General features: G+C 38.5%; 1 protein-coding gene across 3 annotated transcripts in view; it reads right to left on the reverse strand.

Moving 5' to 3' along the window:
* The window catches only part of CDK17 (cyclin dependent kinase 17), a 98610-nt gene extending 86340 nt beyond the window's left edge, over nt 1–12270 (reverse strand). For 2 of the 3 annotated variants that reach the window (XM_068560483.1, XM_068560480.1), the window contains exon 1: nt 11914–12270. The gene's annotated coding sequence lies outside the window, so the exon portion shown is untranslated. Of the gene's footprint in view, nt 1–11036; nt 11134–11913 lie in introns of those variants that run through there. The other variant, XM_068560481.1, reaches the window with a different exon arrangement.
* Nucleotides 12271–13404: the final 1134 nt, after the last annotated feature.

Consider the following 13404-nt stretch of genomic DNA (forward strand, 5'->3'; position numbering starts at 1 on the left):
TAATCTAAACCGTAATCTTAGGAGAAACAGGATGGGGAAAAAACTAAATTAATATATGAATAATCCACAATGCTAATAATCTAGAAGAAAAAACACTGCTAAATATACTACAGTATAACAGTGAAAACAAACTTTAAAGGAGTCTTCATTACTTTAAAATTATTTTTAAACCATGATTTGGAATTAAGATACAATGAAATGCTTAATACATTTTCTAGAAAGTTGAAACTTCATATCCACCAAAAGTAAATGTATAAACATTTCTTCTACTATAAATCATTTAAGGTACCTATAAGACCACAGGCATGCTTACACAGGAGTAATTTGAAAGAAAAGGTTAAGCATTTAAAATGCCTCAATTATTGGGAGGAATTGAAGAATTCAAATTTTAAGATCTAAGTGTAAAAAAGGAAACCACAAGTACTGCAAGAAAATTTGGATGAATTCCTTTATAATCTTGGAGTGGTGAAGACTTTTCCAACTATATTTCAAAATCCAGAAACATAAAAAAAAAAATTACCATATAAAAAAGGAAAAAACTTGCGTGAAAAAATATCAAAGAATCTGAACATATATATTTGCAACCCATATCACAAATAAAGGGCTCATCTCCCTATAGAGAAATCCTGAAATCAAGAAAAAAAGGCCAGCAACCAAATAGAAAAATAAAGAACATAAGAGTTCACAGAAAGGGAAAATAAGTAAAATGCCAATTAAACATGTAAAAAAAATACTCTATGTCATTCATAATGAGAGAAACACAATAGTCTGAGTTACACCAGTTCTCATCTATCAAACCGACAAAATTCCAGAAGTTTGACAACACATTCAGCTGGTGAGGCTATAAGAAAACAAGCCTCTCATACATTCAGGTAGAAGTAAAAAATGGTAATTTGGCTATAGCTAACAATTACAGAAGCACCTATCTTTTTTTTTAAATAAATGTTTTATTTTATAATAGTTTTAGATTTACAGAAAAATTTCAAAGATAGTGGTTTCCCTACACCACACACCTAGTTTCTGCTATTAAGATCTTATATTAGTATGGTACATTTGTCACAATTATTGACCGAAAACTGATATATTTAACTAAAGTCATTCCTTTATTTAGATTTCATTAGTTTTTATCTAATGTCCTTTTTCTGTTCCAGGATCCCATGGAGTATACCACATTACAGTATCATCATCTTCTGAGGCTCCTTTTGGCTGTGAGTTTCTCAGACTTTCCCTGTTTTAGATGACCTTGACAGTTTTGAAGTGTACTGTTCAGCTGTTTTGTAGAATATCCCTCAACTGAGATTTGTCTGTTTTTCTCATGATTAGACTGGGGTTATAATTTTGGGGGAGGAAGACCATAGAGGTGAAGTGCTATTCTCATCACATCACACTATCGACATAATTTATGATTGCTGAAGTTAACTCTCTCAGTCTGTTGGGCCTGCTATAACAAAATACCTTAGACTAGGTGGCTTATAAACAACAGACATTTATTTCTCACAGTTCTATAGGCTGGGAAGTCCAAGATCAAGGCCACTGCAGATTCAGTATTTGGTGAGAGCCCACTTTCTAGTTCACAGACTGCCTTCTCACTGTGTCCTCACACAGGAGAAGGGGAAAGGGATCTCTCTTAGGTCTATTCATGAGGGCTCCACCCTCATGGCATAAGCACCTCCCAAAGGTCCCACCTCCAAATACCATTACACTGGGGATTAGGTTTCAACATATGAATTTCAGGGAAATCCTTGTTCTTGGAATCTAAATCATACATTTGCTTATGCAAATGTTATATATATATATATGTTGTTCATTTGGCAAAGTAACAGCAAAAGAATAGGAAACAACCCAAGGATCCACACAGGACTGAGTGATCATATATCCAACAGAAGTACTACAACTATTAAAAATAAAGGAAGATCTTTAGATATGGAAAAACCTCCAAAATAAAATACATTTACATACATTTGCAAAAAGACACACTGGAAATTTAGATTATAGTCTATTTTCTACATTATTTTATGTTCTTATATTTGAAAGATAATTTTTAAAACATAATAAGTGAGGCCATAAAGACAGAAAACAGTAAGACACTGATAAGAAGCTAAAGTAATTAAACAAGAAGGGCATTAGACTGAGGTGGCAGTAAACAAACCAAAACCTAAGCTACACTCAATACACTTGAATCTGAGGAAATGAAACTTAAGAACCACCAATCACAACCAACCAACTAGGCTTTCCTAAATAAGGTAACCTCTTAAGCTATAGCCAATCAAATAATTTCCTTGCTTGCTTCCACGTCTTCTCTATGAAAACCTCCACCCTAGCTCCTGTTGGTGGAGCACTCCTAACCACCTTTGGCTTGGCTCCGCCTGATTCAAATCAATGTATGCGCAAATAAAGTTGAAAATTTTAATGTGCCTCAGTTTACCTTTTAACAAAACAAACTAAAAAAGCAAGACAAAAACATTCACAAAAGGGAAAAGTAAATAAGTGGAACAGAAGACTTTTATACATCAACTTAAGAAAACTTCCCCCCAAACACGATTAAACTAGCAAATCCAAAATAGAATAAAAAGGGAGAAAAAATAAGATGGAATTATGCAAGTTTTAATCATTTTGCCTTTAAATTTAAATCCTAGAACAATGACTCTAAAACTCAAGAATTACTTGGAATGTTTTAAAAAAAAAACCCAAACCCAGAGTATCCAATTCAGTTGCTCTGGGACAGAGCTTGAGATTTTACACACACACACACACACAGGCTTCTAGCTTTTTTTTTTTTTTTTTAAATCAACAAGAGTGCTTCTGAAGCTCAGGTTAAGGCCACTGACCTATAAGAACATAAGATAATAAACAAAAACATAATAATAAACAGTAAACATCTACGCAGATTTTATGACAAAGGAAAAAAACAAACCAGTTTCTTCTCTTGATGGATAAGTTGTTATTACCTGTTATTCTATTTTGAGTTCAGAAAACCTGAGTCACACACAAAAATCATTAAGAAGGAAAGCAAATATTGCCTAGACTGTTAAGATGTCAAAGAAATGGTATAGCACAAGCCTGAAGAAGGGCAACACGGCAAATGGTTACACGAAAAATTTGGCTGGCCCTAAGGAAAAGCTTATCAATGTGTTCATCAGGAAGATTACGACAGTTTTATCCCTAATGATCATTAGATAAGAAACAACAATGAATATCCTAAATTATTTAGTCCACTAGTCTATACTATTCCCTTCCTGCCAATATACCTAAAGGGTACAACATACACCCAATTAGTAACACTAACTCACTAACACACTGATTCTCAAATTCAGTGGGAGAGGCATATTAGAAAATCCAGGAGGTATGTTCGGTTTAAAAAGCCAGAGATGATTTTGATTCAATTGTCCTTGTGAACCACTTATTTAGACATTCATCAACCTGAAGGAATGGATCTGCAAAACAATTCTAGTACCATAACCAAGTCTTTCCCGCTATAATACAGAGTAATAAAAATAATTGCTAACTGTGAGTGCTCACTAGGTGCAAGGTACTTTGCAAAGTGCTTTATACATATCATTTAATTTCTACAACCCTATGAAGTAGGTTCTGTCATTCCCAATTTTATAGAAGAAACTGACCCTTAAGAGTTTAAGTAACTAGCTCAAGATCACATAATTATCAGTTATTACTTGGGGAAGCATTATTATCTGATTTCTCAAATAAATCTGATTTCTCAAGTGAATCTAATTTTTATCACACACTTACTATATCAGAGATATAATTTAAAACTCAATTTTAATAAAAACCTAAATAAAATGTCTTTAATTTTAAAAGTAGACCATAAAGCAGTTTTTATTTAATTACAGTAATTCCAATGAAAACACATCTCCTGGTCAACTGTATACGTAACTATCAGGGTAACAGGAATGACATTAAATGCACTGTTCTGAGTGCAATTCTGTATTTTATTTTAATGAATTAAGTCTAGTACTATACAGTTAAACAGCTGGATTTCATTAAGGATGAAATTTTATCCAAATCTTACTCTTGATACTGACCAATGTTTTTAGACCTTTAGAAATAGATATTTTGTTTACATATATTGTAATTTTAGATTCTAATTTGTCTAAAAGATAACAATCTTTGAAGATTACATCCCTTTTCTCTCCATTTTCACTAACAAGTTAGTACAGCTCACGTGTAATTAAAAAGGCCCAGTAATACCAAATTATTGCCCCTCCAAATTGGCCTACCAACTGCATCCAAATTACTCTCATACAAACACAGCCTACATGGCCTACATGTAGCACCAACACTCAAAACTTTTAATGGCTTTTTATTTTCTACTATATCAAAATTAATTCTTGACCCTTTCTAGGCCATAACTAATCTGACCCTAACTTACTAATTCAGTGTTGTTTCTCCTAATTCCATCACTTCATTCACTCAATTAAACAATACATAATATGGGGGAAATACCAAAATTTAAAAAGCATGCTCCCTCTGCAGCACAAAGCCAGACAAAAGGGTAGAGGATTTGTAAATAATTAATTACAATACAATGTATTAAGTACTATAGTAGACATAAATGCTATAGCAGAATCACCATAACTCTGTCAGAATGGATCAAAGAAGACTTCAGAGGAAGTGACATTTGTCCACAAAAATTAGAATTTCTCTCCAACTGTCACAGCACTGTAATATCAACACACCAGTTTCCTCATCTTTGTATTCTAGCACTGACCACAGTGATGGTACAGAGCAGGCATGCACTTCAGACATGGATGCACAGATGGATGGATGGATGGATGGAAAGAAGAACAGAGGGATAAAAAGACAGACACAAACCATCAACAGATGAATGAATAAAGAAGATGTGGTATATACATATACAATGGAATATTACTCAACCATAAAAAAGAATGAAATATTGCCATTTGCAGCAACATGGATGGACCTAGAGATTATCACACTGAGTGAAGTCAGTCAAAGAAAAGACCAATATTCTTTTGTAGCACTTATGTGTGGAATCTAAAAAATAATACAAATCAATTTATTTATAAAACAGAAGCAGATTCAGACATAAAAAAACAAACTTATGGTTACCAAAGAGGAAAGGGGGGGGTAGATAAGTTAGGAGTATGGGATTAACAGATACACACTACTATATATAAAAGAGATAAACAACAAGGATTTACTGTATAGCACAGGGAACTATATCCAATATCTTGTAATAACCTACAATGAAAAAGAATCTTAAAAAGTATACATATAGGGGCTTCCCTGGTGGCGCAGTGGTTAAGAATCTGCCTGCCAATGCAGGGGACACGGGTTCGAGCCCTGGTCTGGGAAGATCCCACATGCCGCGGAGCAACTAAGCCCGTGAGCCACAACTACTGAGCCTACGCATCTGGAGCCTGTGCTCCGCAACGGGAGAGGCCGCGACAGAGAGAGGCCCGCGCACCGCGATGAAGAGTGGCCCCTGCTCACCGCAACTAGAGAAAGCCCTCGCACAGAAACGAAGACCCAACACAGCCAAAAATAAATAAATAAAAAAATTTTTTAAAAAAAGTATGTATATAATTGAATCACTTCACTGTACACCTGAAACTAACACAATATTGTAAATCAACTATACTTCAAAAAAAAGACATGTATATAAAGAATGAATAATTGTTAGATTAAAATAGGGTAAAATTGGAAGTAGTAATTCAGATGAGGCATTCCAAAATCCTGACATGTGAAAGTGGCAACAGAAAAAGATAAATCTAAAAGATGTTTAGGAAATAAAATTAACAAGATTGGGTGTGACTGACTGGACTAGAGGGAGAAAAGCATAACAGAAGAACATCAGAAGCTGCCAAAGGTTTTGGCTTAAGTGACTAGGCTGATGGTGGTGCATTCACTGTGGCTGGGAATGGAGGTAGGGGGTAATAAAAGAGTTCAGCTCTGGTAAGGGAGCGCTAAGAGGCAATAATATCTGGGAGACAGCCAGAAAAGAACTCAGAAAAAGAGATCTGGATTAGAAATAAAGATATGGAGATCATCAGCATATAGGTGATAAGAACAAAGCACTAAACACGGATGAGAATGCCCAGGGATCATGGAAAACATGAGAAGAGGGGCCAAGGACAGAACATTGCAGACAACCAATGTTGCCATTATTTCACCCATTAAAGTATATTTTTATAACGTACAATGACTAACACAATGCTGAGGACATGACAAAAGCTTTAAAAGTACTTACTGATTATATCTCTGAATTAACTGAAAAATCATATTTATTAAGTATAATAAAGCCATAGATAAAAGATCATTTCTTAAAAATAATTCAGTAAGATGGGCTCAAGGGACTAATGTCTGCTTAAGGAATCCAAAACTTACTTCAAAAATCAACAAAAAGCTTCCTTCTCACCAGAAATAGCAATACAAATCAGTAATTAAAATATTAAAACCTGGAAGTATATTATACTTCAAAAGTTTATTTTATAAAATACTTAAAAATATGTATTAATTAATTTAAAGGATAATGCCTCTAAATTTGGAGTAAGAGCTTCAGTGTTGTTACCTGATAATTTTTCACAAGTATTAACACCAATTTTAACCAACTTTTGTTTATATCATTTAACATTAACACACACTAATAACAAATATTAACCATCAATTGTAAAAATACCAGGATTAAATATATGGTAAGACCAAAGTGAGTTAGTAACGAATATAGTGAAAGAAAAATTATTCTTGGGTCCTTTTCCGATTGTTTACAAATATACATACAAAATTTAGAGTATTCTTTAAAGTATTTACACTAACAAGAATGTGCTATTAGGGCTTCCCTGGTGGCACAGTAGTTGGGAATCCGCCTGCCAATGCAAGGGACACGAGTTCCAGCCCTGGTCTGGGAGGATACCACATGCCGCGGAGCGATTAGGCCTGTGCGCCACAACTGCTGGGCCTGCGCTCTAGAGCCCGCGAGCCACTACTACTGAGCCCGCGCGCCCAGAGCCCGTGCTCCACAAGAGAGGCCACCGCAATGAGAGGCCAGTGCACTGTGGCGAGGGGTGGCCCCCGCTCGCTGAAACTAGAGAAAGCCCGTGCTCAGCAAGGACCCAACGCAGTCAAAAATAAAGTAAAATAAATAAATTTATTTTTAAAAATGTGTTATTAAAAGGTTAACAAAATCTTTTTTTTTTTTTAAACTCTTACCGCAAACAAAAGAAAGCAAACTTTCTTTCATTGTTTTTCACTTTAATGGACTACCCTTAGGTCAAGTCAATAACATGTTCTGTTTTTTAAATCTGAATAAGAGATAATAACAATACTAATGTGCAATTTATATAAGGATCAGTTTTTAATATAAAAAATGACAAAAATGTACAATTTGGTCTGGTATTTCCATTTTTCAGTGGTACATAGCCACATATAAAGTGTGCAACTTCAAAGATTAAAATTACACTTTAGTTAATTAAAATATGCAATACCAAACCAGAAATCAATAAGTACTTATACCTGTATAAATATAGACATAGATTTTATCTACCTTAAGGCAAATTTTTCCCCAATACTGAAGCAATCTACACAGTATGTATCTGGCGCTATCTTCCCTTTTATGACACATGCTCAAATAATGTGAACTAATTTTAACACATTTAAAAAATCAAAATTAAGACAATTTTCGCTTATCCCGATGTCATGGATTTATAAATCTACCTCCTTAAATACAGTATTCAATATCATATGTTACTGCAGGATGTCATGGATTTATAAATCTACTCCTTAAATACCGTACTCAATATTATATGTTACTGCAGAACACAACATTATTTATAGTAGGCACCCCACCTGTTAGATTTACGGATAGACGTCTACTGATTTTCCAAGCTGGCCAAAAGAGAGAGGAAAACAGGCTAGGAAAGGTAAGCGACACTCAAATACATTCAATACATTTTTCTGGTCCTTGGCAACTCCTCTTTTCAGGTCAAATATTTTGCAGATATCAAAGTAACTGACAACGGGAAGGAATAGTTAGGGAGTTTGGTATTGACATGTACACACTGCTATATTTAAAAAGGATAACCAAGAAGGACCTACTGTATAGCACAGGCAACTCTGCTCAATGTTATGTGGCAGCCAGGATGGGAGCAGAGTCTGGGGGAGAATGGATACATGTATATATATGGCTGAGTCCCTTTCCTGTGTGCCTGAAACTATCACAACATTGTTAATTGGCTATACTCCAATACAAAATAAAAAGTTAAAAAAAAAAAAAGAAGCCTGGGAGCAAAATAATGACAAAGAATTCACTAGTGACAGTAAGAATTTTTGGCTTAATATTGTAAATATCTCATAGACATTTTTTTAAAAAGTCAGTCTAATAGGTCCTCTCATCACCAGTAAAAGAAATTGCCAACACTGTAGGTTGAACGCAAGTTATACCAAGTTTTCTATTGTAGGCAGTTTTTTACCTCACAAATACTATATAAAGCACATATAAAAATGCCATAAACCTACTGTTTATCTTCATCATTTCAAATGCAAAATGCCACAGTTTACAAAATGCATTTAAAATAATTTTTCTATTTAAAAGTTTAAGCAAAAATTACACATTCAAAATTCAAAGAACTCAAAATTATTTTTCCTTCACATGTATGAAAGGGGGCAACTTTTAAAATAGATAAAATACTCTGAAGAATATAAGCTGCATTTAACATATAATGTCTCTTTTCTACAATACAGCAATACATTCATTGTAATTACACATCATGGAAGTATAAAAGCTATATAAATGAATGCCATGACATGATGCTATAATTTTTATTAAGACTAGAGAACAGTAATAAAGATTCAAAATGTAATGCCCTATAAATATTCAGTATTATTAGACAATAACAACGAAAATACCACCGCAAAAATTTTGTGTTCATAGAAAATTTTTTTATGTTAAGGAACATCATCATTTTCACTTTTGAATATCCATCTCAGAAGCCATTATAGTTCCAGTGTTCACAATAAAATATTTGCAGTTTTTTAGTTAGTACTATTTCACCAATAAAGGAAAAGGAGAAAAATATTGCTGAAAATAAGGGAAAAAACAAAAGCCTTGATAGAGTAAATTATTTTATATGCCATCTCTTTCCACCATAATCGTAGGACTAAACAAGTAACTGAAAACTAAATATATCAACATTTATATACTTTAAAATCTTAGTCAACACAGCTATTTTGTACTACAGAAAAAATAAAATTTAATTTTTCTATTTTAGTAAAACCAATGACTTATTAGAACAAGACTCCTGGTGTACAAAGCTACCACAATGGATCGCTACCATACACTGAATTAATTAATTAGAATTAATTATTCTAATTTCATCTTTCCTTACTATGTATCTCTTTTTTACTTCAGGTAACCAGTGTACATTTGACAAGCTGCACTATTTCAAATACCTCACACTGAAAGTGACTTTAATGGGCCTGAATCCAAGGATGAGAATAAATTACACATTTTATAAAAGCTTCTTTTAGTAACAAGCAAATTAGGATATTAACAAGACTTTAATTCTTTTTTTTCTTTTAAACAAGACTTTAATTCTTCACATACTCTTTCTACTGATTGTAAAAGTAATGTGAAAATTTGAAAAATAAAGAAATGTATTTTTATTCATCCGTAAGTCTCACCACCCAGAAATCTGTTAACTTTTTGGTAGATTTCCTTCTAGTGAGAATAAAACTTCAGGTATCTAATTAGACACTAATTAATACGTAGTGGAAAAAAAAATCAGTGTATCCTCAATATGGTCTTTCGATAAATAAATAAAACATCGATTATTAATGGTATGACCTGTTAATTTCACAAAGAATTGAGGGAGTCCCTCAATTCAGAGACTGGTCCCTAAACTGAAATCCCTTTCACAATTTTTATAGCGTCAACATTTTAATGGCAACAAGCAGCAAGACATGACTGTTCTTACAATGACATCAACAGTAATGTCCCAAACATCAAACAGGCTTTACTTTTCTTTCCATTCATATTCCAATATGTTTTTATTTTCCCTGTTAAAAAATCAATAATAAATTATATTTGCACAGTAATTTTAAAACAGCTTAAATTCAAAGACTAAGTTATTTTCTTTGAACCCCAGCATTCAAACTATTAGTGTTCCTGACCTATGAGATAATTTACCAAAAAGGTTATCACTTTTAATTCCAACAATTTCTCTCATAAAAAAAAAAGAATATTCCTTAAATATAGCCACATTTTTTCTTTTGTTCCAACCCGTTGTTTATGGAAGTATGCAGATGCTAGGATTACAAAGACTGAAATGACTTCATTAACAAAGCAACATCTCAACATTAAATAAATCAACTACTTAATCTCATAAAAGAACTGAACAAAACCAATAATATTAATGCTAGCAAATTTTTTTCTTAAAATGTGGCTGAACCTTATTTCTAGCTTCAAGAAAGGCTTTCCTTTACTCAAGGCATCAAAGATCTTAAATCCCATTCATTTTCTTCTGTCCAATGGTCAAAAAAATAAGTCTAAAATACAGTAACTCAGATTTGTTACTCAAGCCTTCTTACGCAAGCGCCTTTTAAAAGAAATCCTTCAACAAAGCCTCAAGAAAGGATCAGCAAAGTTGGAGGAAAGAATTGTCTAAGTCAAGCATTTCCTGATAAGTGACAGAAGGTCTAGCGGCTGCCAGGGATACACTTTGCTGACCCTAGGAATAGTGAAAACTCAAAACAAAATTTGCCACTTTTTTATCTAAAAAGTTAATTTGGCTAATAAGTAAAGAGCTGATAATCCATGACCAACGACATGTCTCTGGTGGGCACATTAATATAAAGAAGGAGCGCCAGGGATTTCAGCTAAATGCTTTTGCCATTTTTGCAGAAGAAAAGCTAATTGTTAATGGCCATGTGACATTATAAGATCCCAGAAAGGAAAGGGTGGGAGGAAGAGAGAGGAGTTCAAGGCAGTTCAGGGTCAGAACAAGCTCAGACATCCTGTCATTAGCAAACGTTCCCCAAGCTGAAGGCAAAATACTGCTTACCCGAAAAGGAGTGGGTGAGAGGTACGGGGAGAACGAGGGGAAAACCACAGGAGAGTCAATGTGGCAGGGAGAGGGTGATGGGAGGGAGCGAATCTGGAGCTATCCAGCTGAACTGGGGACCAAAACCATCGGGCACAAAAACCCTGAGAAAAGCAACTGCGACGGAGACGAGAATACTTGGCAGCCCCCCCGCCCCATCTGCCCCTCCCCATCGGTTCTTTGGGTTTCCCACATTCCTTCCACCTCTGCTCTGACCCACACTCAGGGGTGTCACTCGCCAGCGGGAGGCTGCCCTGATCTTTGTCTCGGCCGGCTCCTCACGCGAGGGCTCCTCCTCCTCCCGCTCCCCACCCACGCACACCCCCGGCGTCTCCAAGGAGCTGGAAACGCGGTGGCCACCGCCGCTTCCTCTCCCACCTCTCGCGGACCTGCGCCCCTTCCTTCCCCTCGGGGTTGCGCCGCCCGCCCTCGCAGCTCCACCCCCGCCGAGGGGACCTTTGTGTCTCGGGGGACTTTCTGCCTTCTCCTCTCCTCGGCCTCGCGGGGAGACCGGCCTCCCCCGGAGACCAAAGCGGCAGCAAGCGCGGAGGCGGCTGCGGCGGCGGCGGCTGGAGGCGCCTCTCGCGAAGGAGCCCGTGCGTCAGACACTCACACCCCACCCCACGCCCGGAAATGCCCGGGCGACCGGGGTCCGAGATGGACCCGAGGGGCGACAAACACAAGCGAGACCCCTGCGCCGCGCCGCCCTCCTCAACTTCCCGGCCGGGCCTGAGCCGCCCGCCCCGGCCCCCAGTCCCAAGCACCCTCCGGCCGCTCTCAGCCCAGGGTCGGCGGGGCAGCAGGGAAAGCCCCGAGCGGCCGCAAGCCGCCAACTCACCAGCAAGTGCGGGGGCCGCGTCCCGAGAGCTGGCGAGGCGAGGCGCACAAGGAAAGCGGCTCCTCCGACGCCCGCGGCGACCGGATGCAGGTCCGGGTCCCAGCGGCTGGCAGACCCGAGGCGCCTCCGCGGCGCAGGCCTCCACCGCCGCAGCAGCCTTCCAGCTCACGCCGAGGGTCCGAGCCTCCGGGAGGGGCCGTGGGTCCCTCACGCGTTGTCAAGCCCCCCGGACAACATGGCTCCCGGGCTGCCGAGCCGCGCAGGCGGCCCACTAATCCCCTTGGAGGAGCCGCGGCGGGAGTGAGGTGGGCAGGGAAGCGCCGACGCCCGGTTGCGGCGGCCCGGCCGGACACGGGCTCCTTCTTCTCTGGGGCCGGGCCGTGCGAAGCTGAGGAGACGCTCGCTGCGTATGCGTCGCTTTTTCACTCGGCGGCTGCGGACTGACGCCTCCGCCTGTTCCCCCGGGGAGAGCGAGCGAGAGAGAAAAAACACTTTTATTGAAATGATCCAACCAGCAGCAGCGGAGAAAGGCGACCGGCCGCCGCAGCTTCCCCCACCCCCTCTTGAGCAGCTCGCCGCAGGCAGCGCGACCCCTGCCGGCGGTGGCGGCGGCGGCGGCGGGGGCGGGGCCTAGAGGGCGGGGCGGGGTATCCCCGGGAAACCCCCCACCCCGAGGTGTAGGGCCTCAGTCTCCCGTGCCCGGCTTCTGGAGTGGCTGGAGGGCGGTGGGAGAGGGGAAGAGATCCCCGCAAGGGTGAGAAGGTTAGGCAGTGCCTGTCTACGGCGACTGGGGAAGAAATTATCTGAATAGTTCAGCCCCTTCATCTTCCACCACCCCCGACAAAACAAAAACTGTTGCTTAAATTATCCAAATAATTATGTAATTTAGATACCATTGCCGCAGCTCTCTATTGGTTCTCTAGAAAGTTGATGTCAAAGGGCCCACACTTGAGCTTGATTGCTGCAACTTTTCTCCTTTATTGTGGGTGGCTGGGTGGGTACCAGGGCAGCATTCACTCACACAGGCAGCATTTACTCATTTAAACTACAAACTTCTTTATATTATGTTCTTGACAATATACTAAGTCCTCAGAGGACGGAGAATCTCCCTGGGATGAAAAATACTCCATAAGCAATTGTAATAAAAATCTGAGCTTTATGTGAAGGGAAATAGAAGGTGCTATGAGAACAGAAAGGAACTTCTGTTGCAGAGTTGGTTAGGTTTTGTTTTCTTGGAGGAGGGGGGCCGCCCGAGAGGTTGGCCCAGTTTCTGTCAATGTTTTTACTTTCTTCTTTCCCAGAGGCTAAAGGCTAATTCAGGAATGAACAGCGGAGTGAAAGTGAAGACAAACTGAAGTAATACTGACCCACTTTTTTCCACTAAAAAGGATAAAAGCATAAAGTAAACACAAACATAAACCCCTAGAGGGAGATAATGCGAGGACCAAAAAAAAGAGAATGGAGACCGGATGTAGACAACCTAAGCAAGAA

This window comes from Eschrichtius robustus, chromosome 13 (assembly GCF_028021215.1).
Source record: "Eschrichtius robustus isolate mEscRob2 chromosome 13, mEscRob2.pri, whole genome shotgun sequence".
In the NCBI taxonomy this organism is placed as follows: domain Eukaryota; kingdom Metazoa; phylum Chordata; class Mammalia; order Artiodactyla; family Eschrichtiidae; genus Eschrichtius; species Eschrichtius robustus.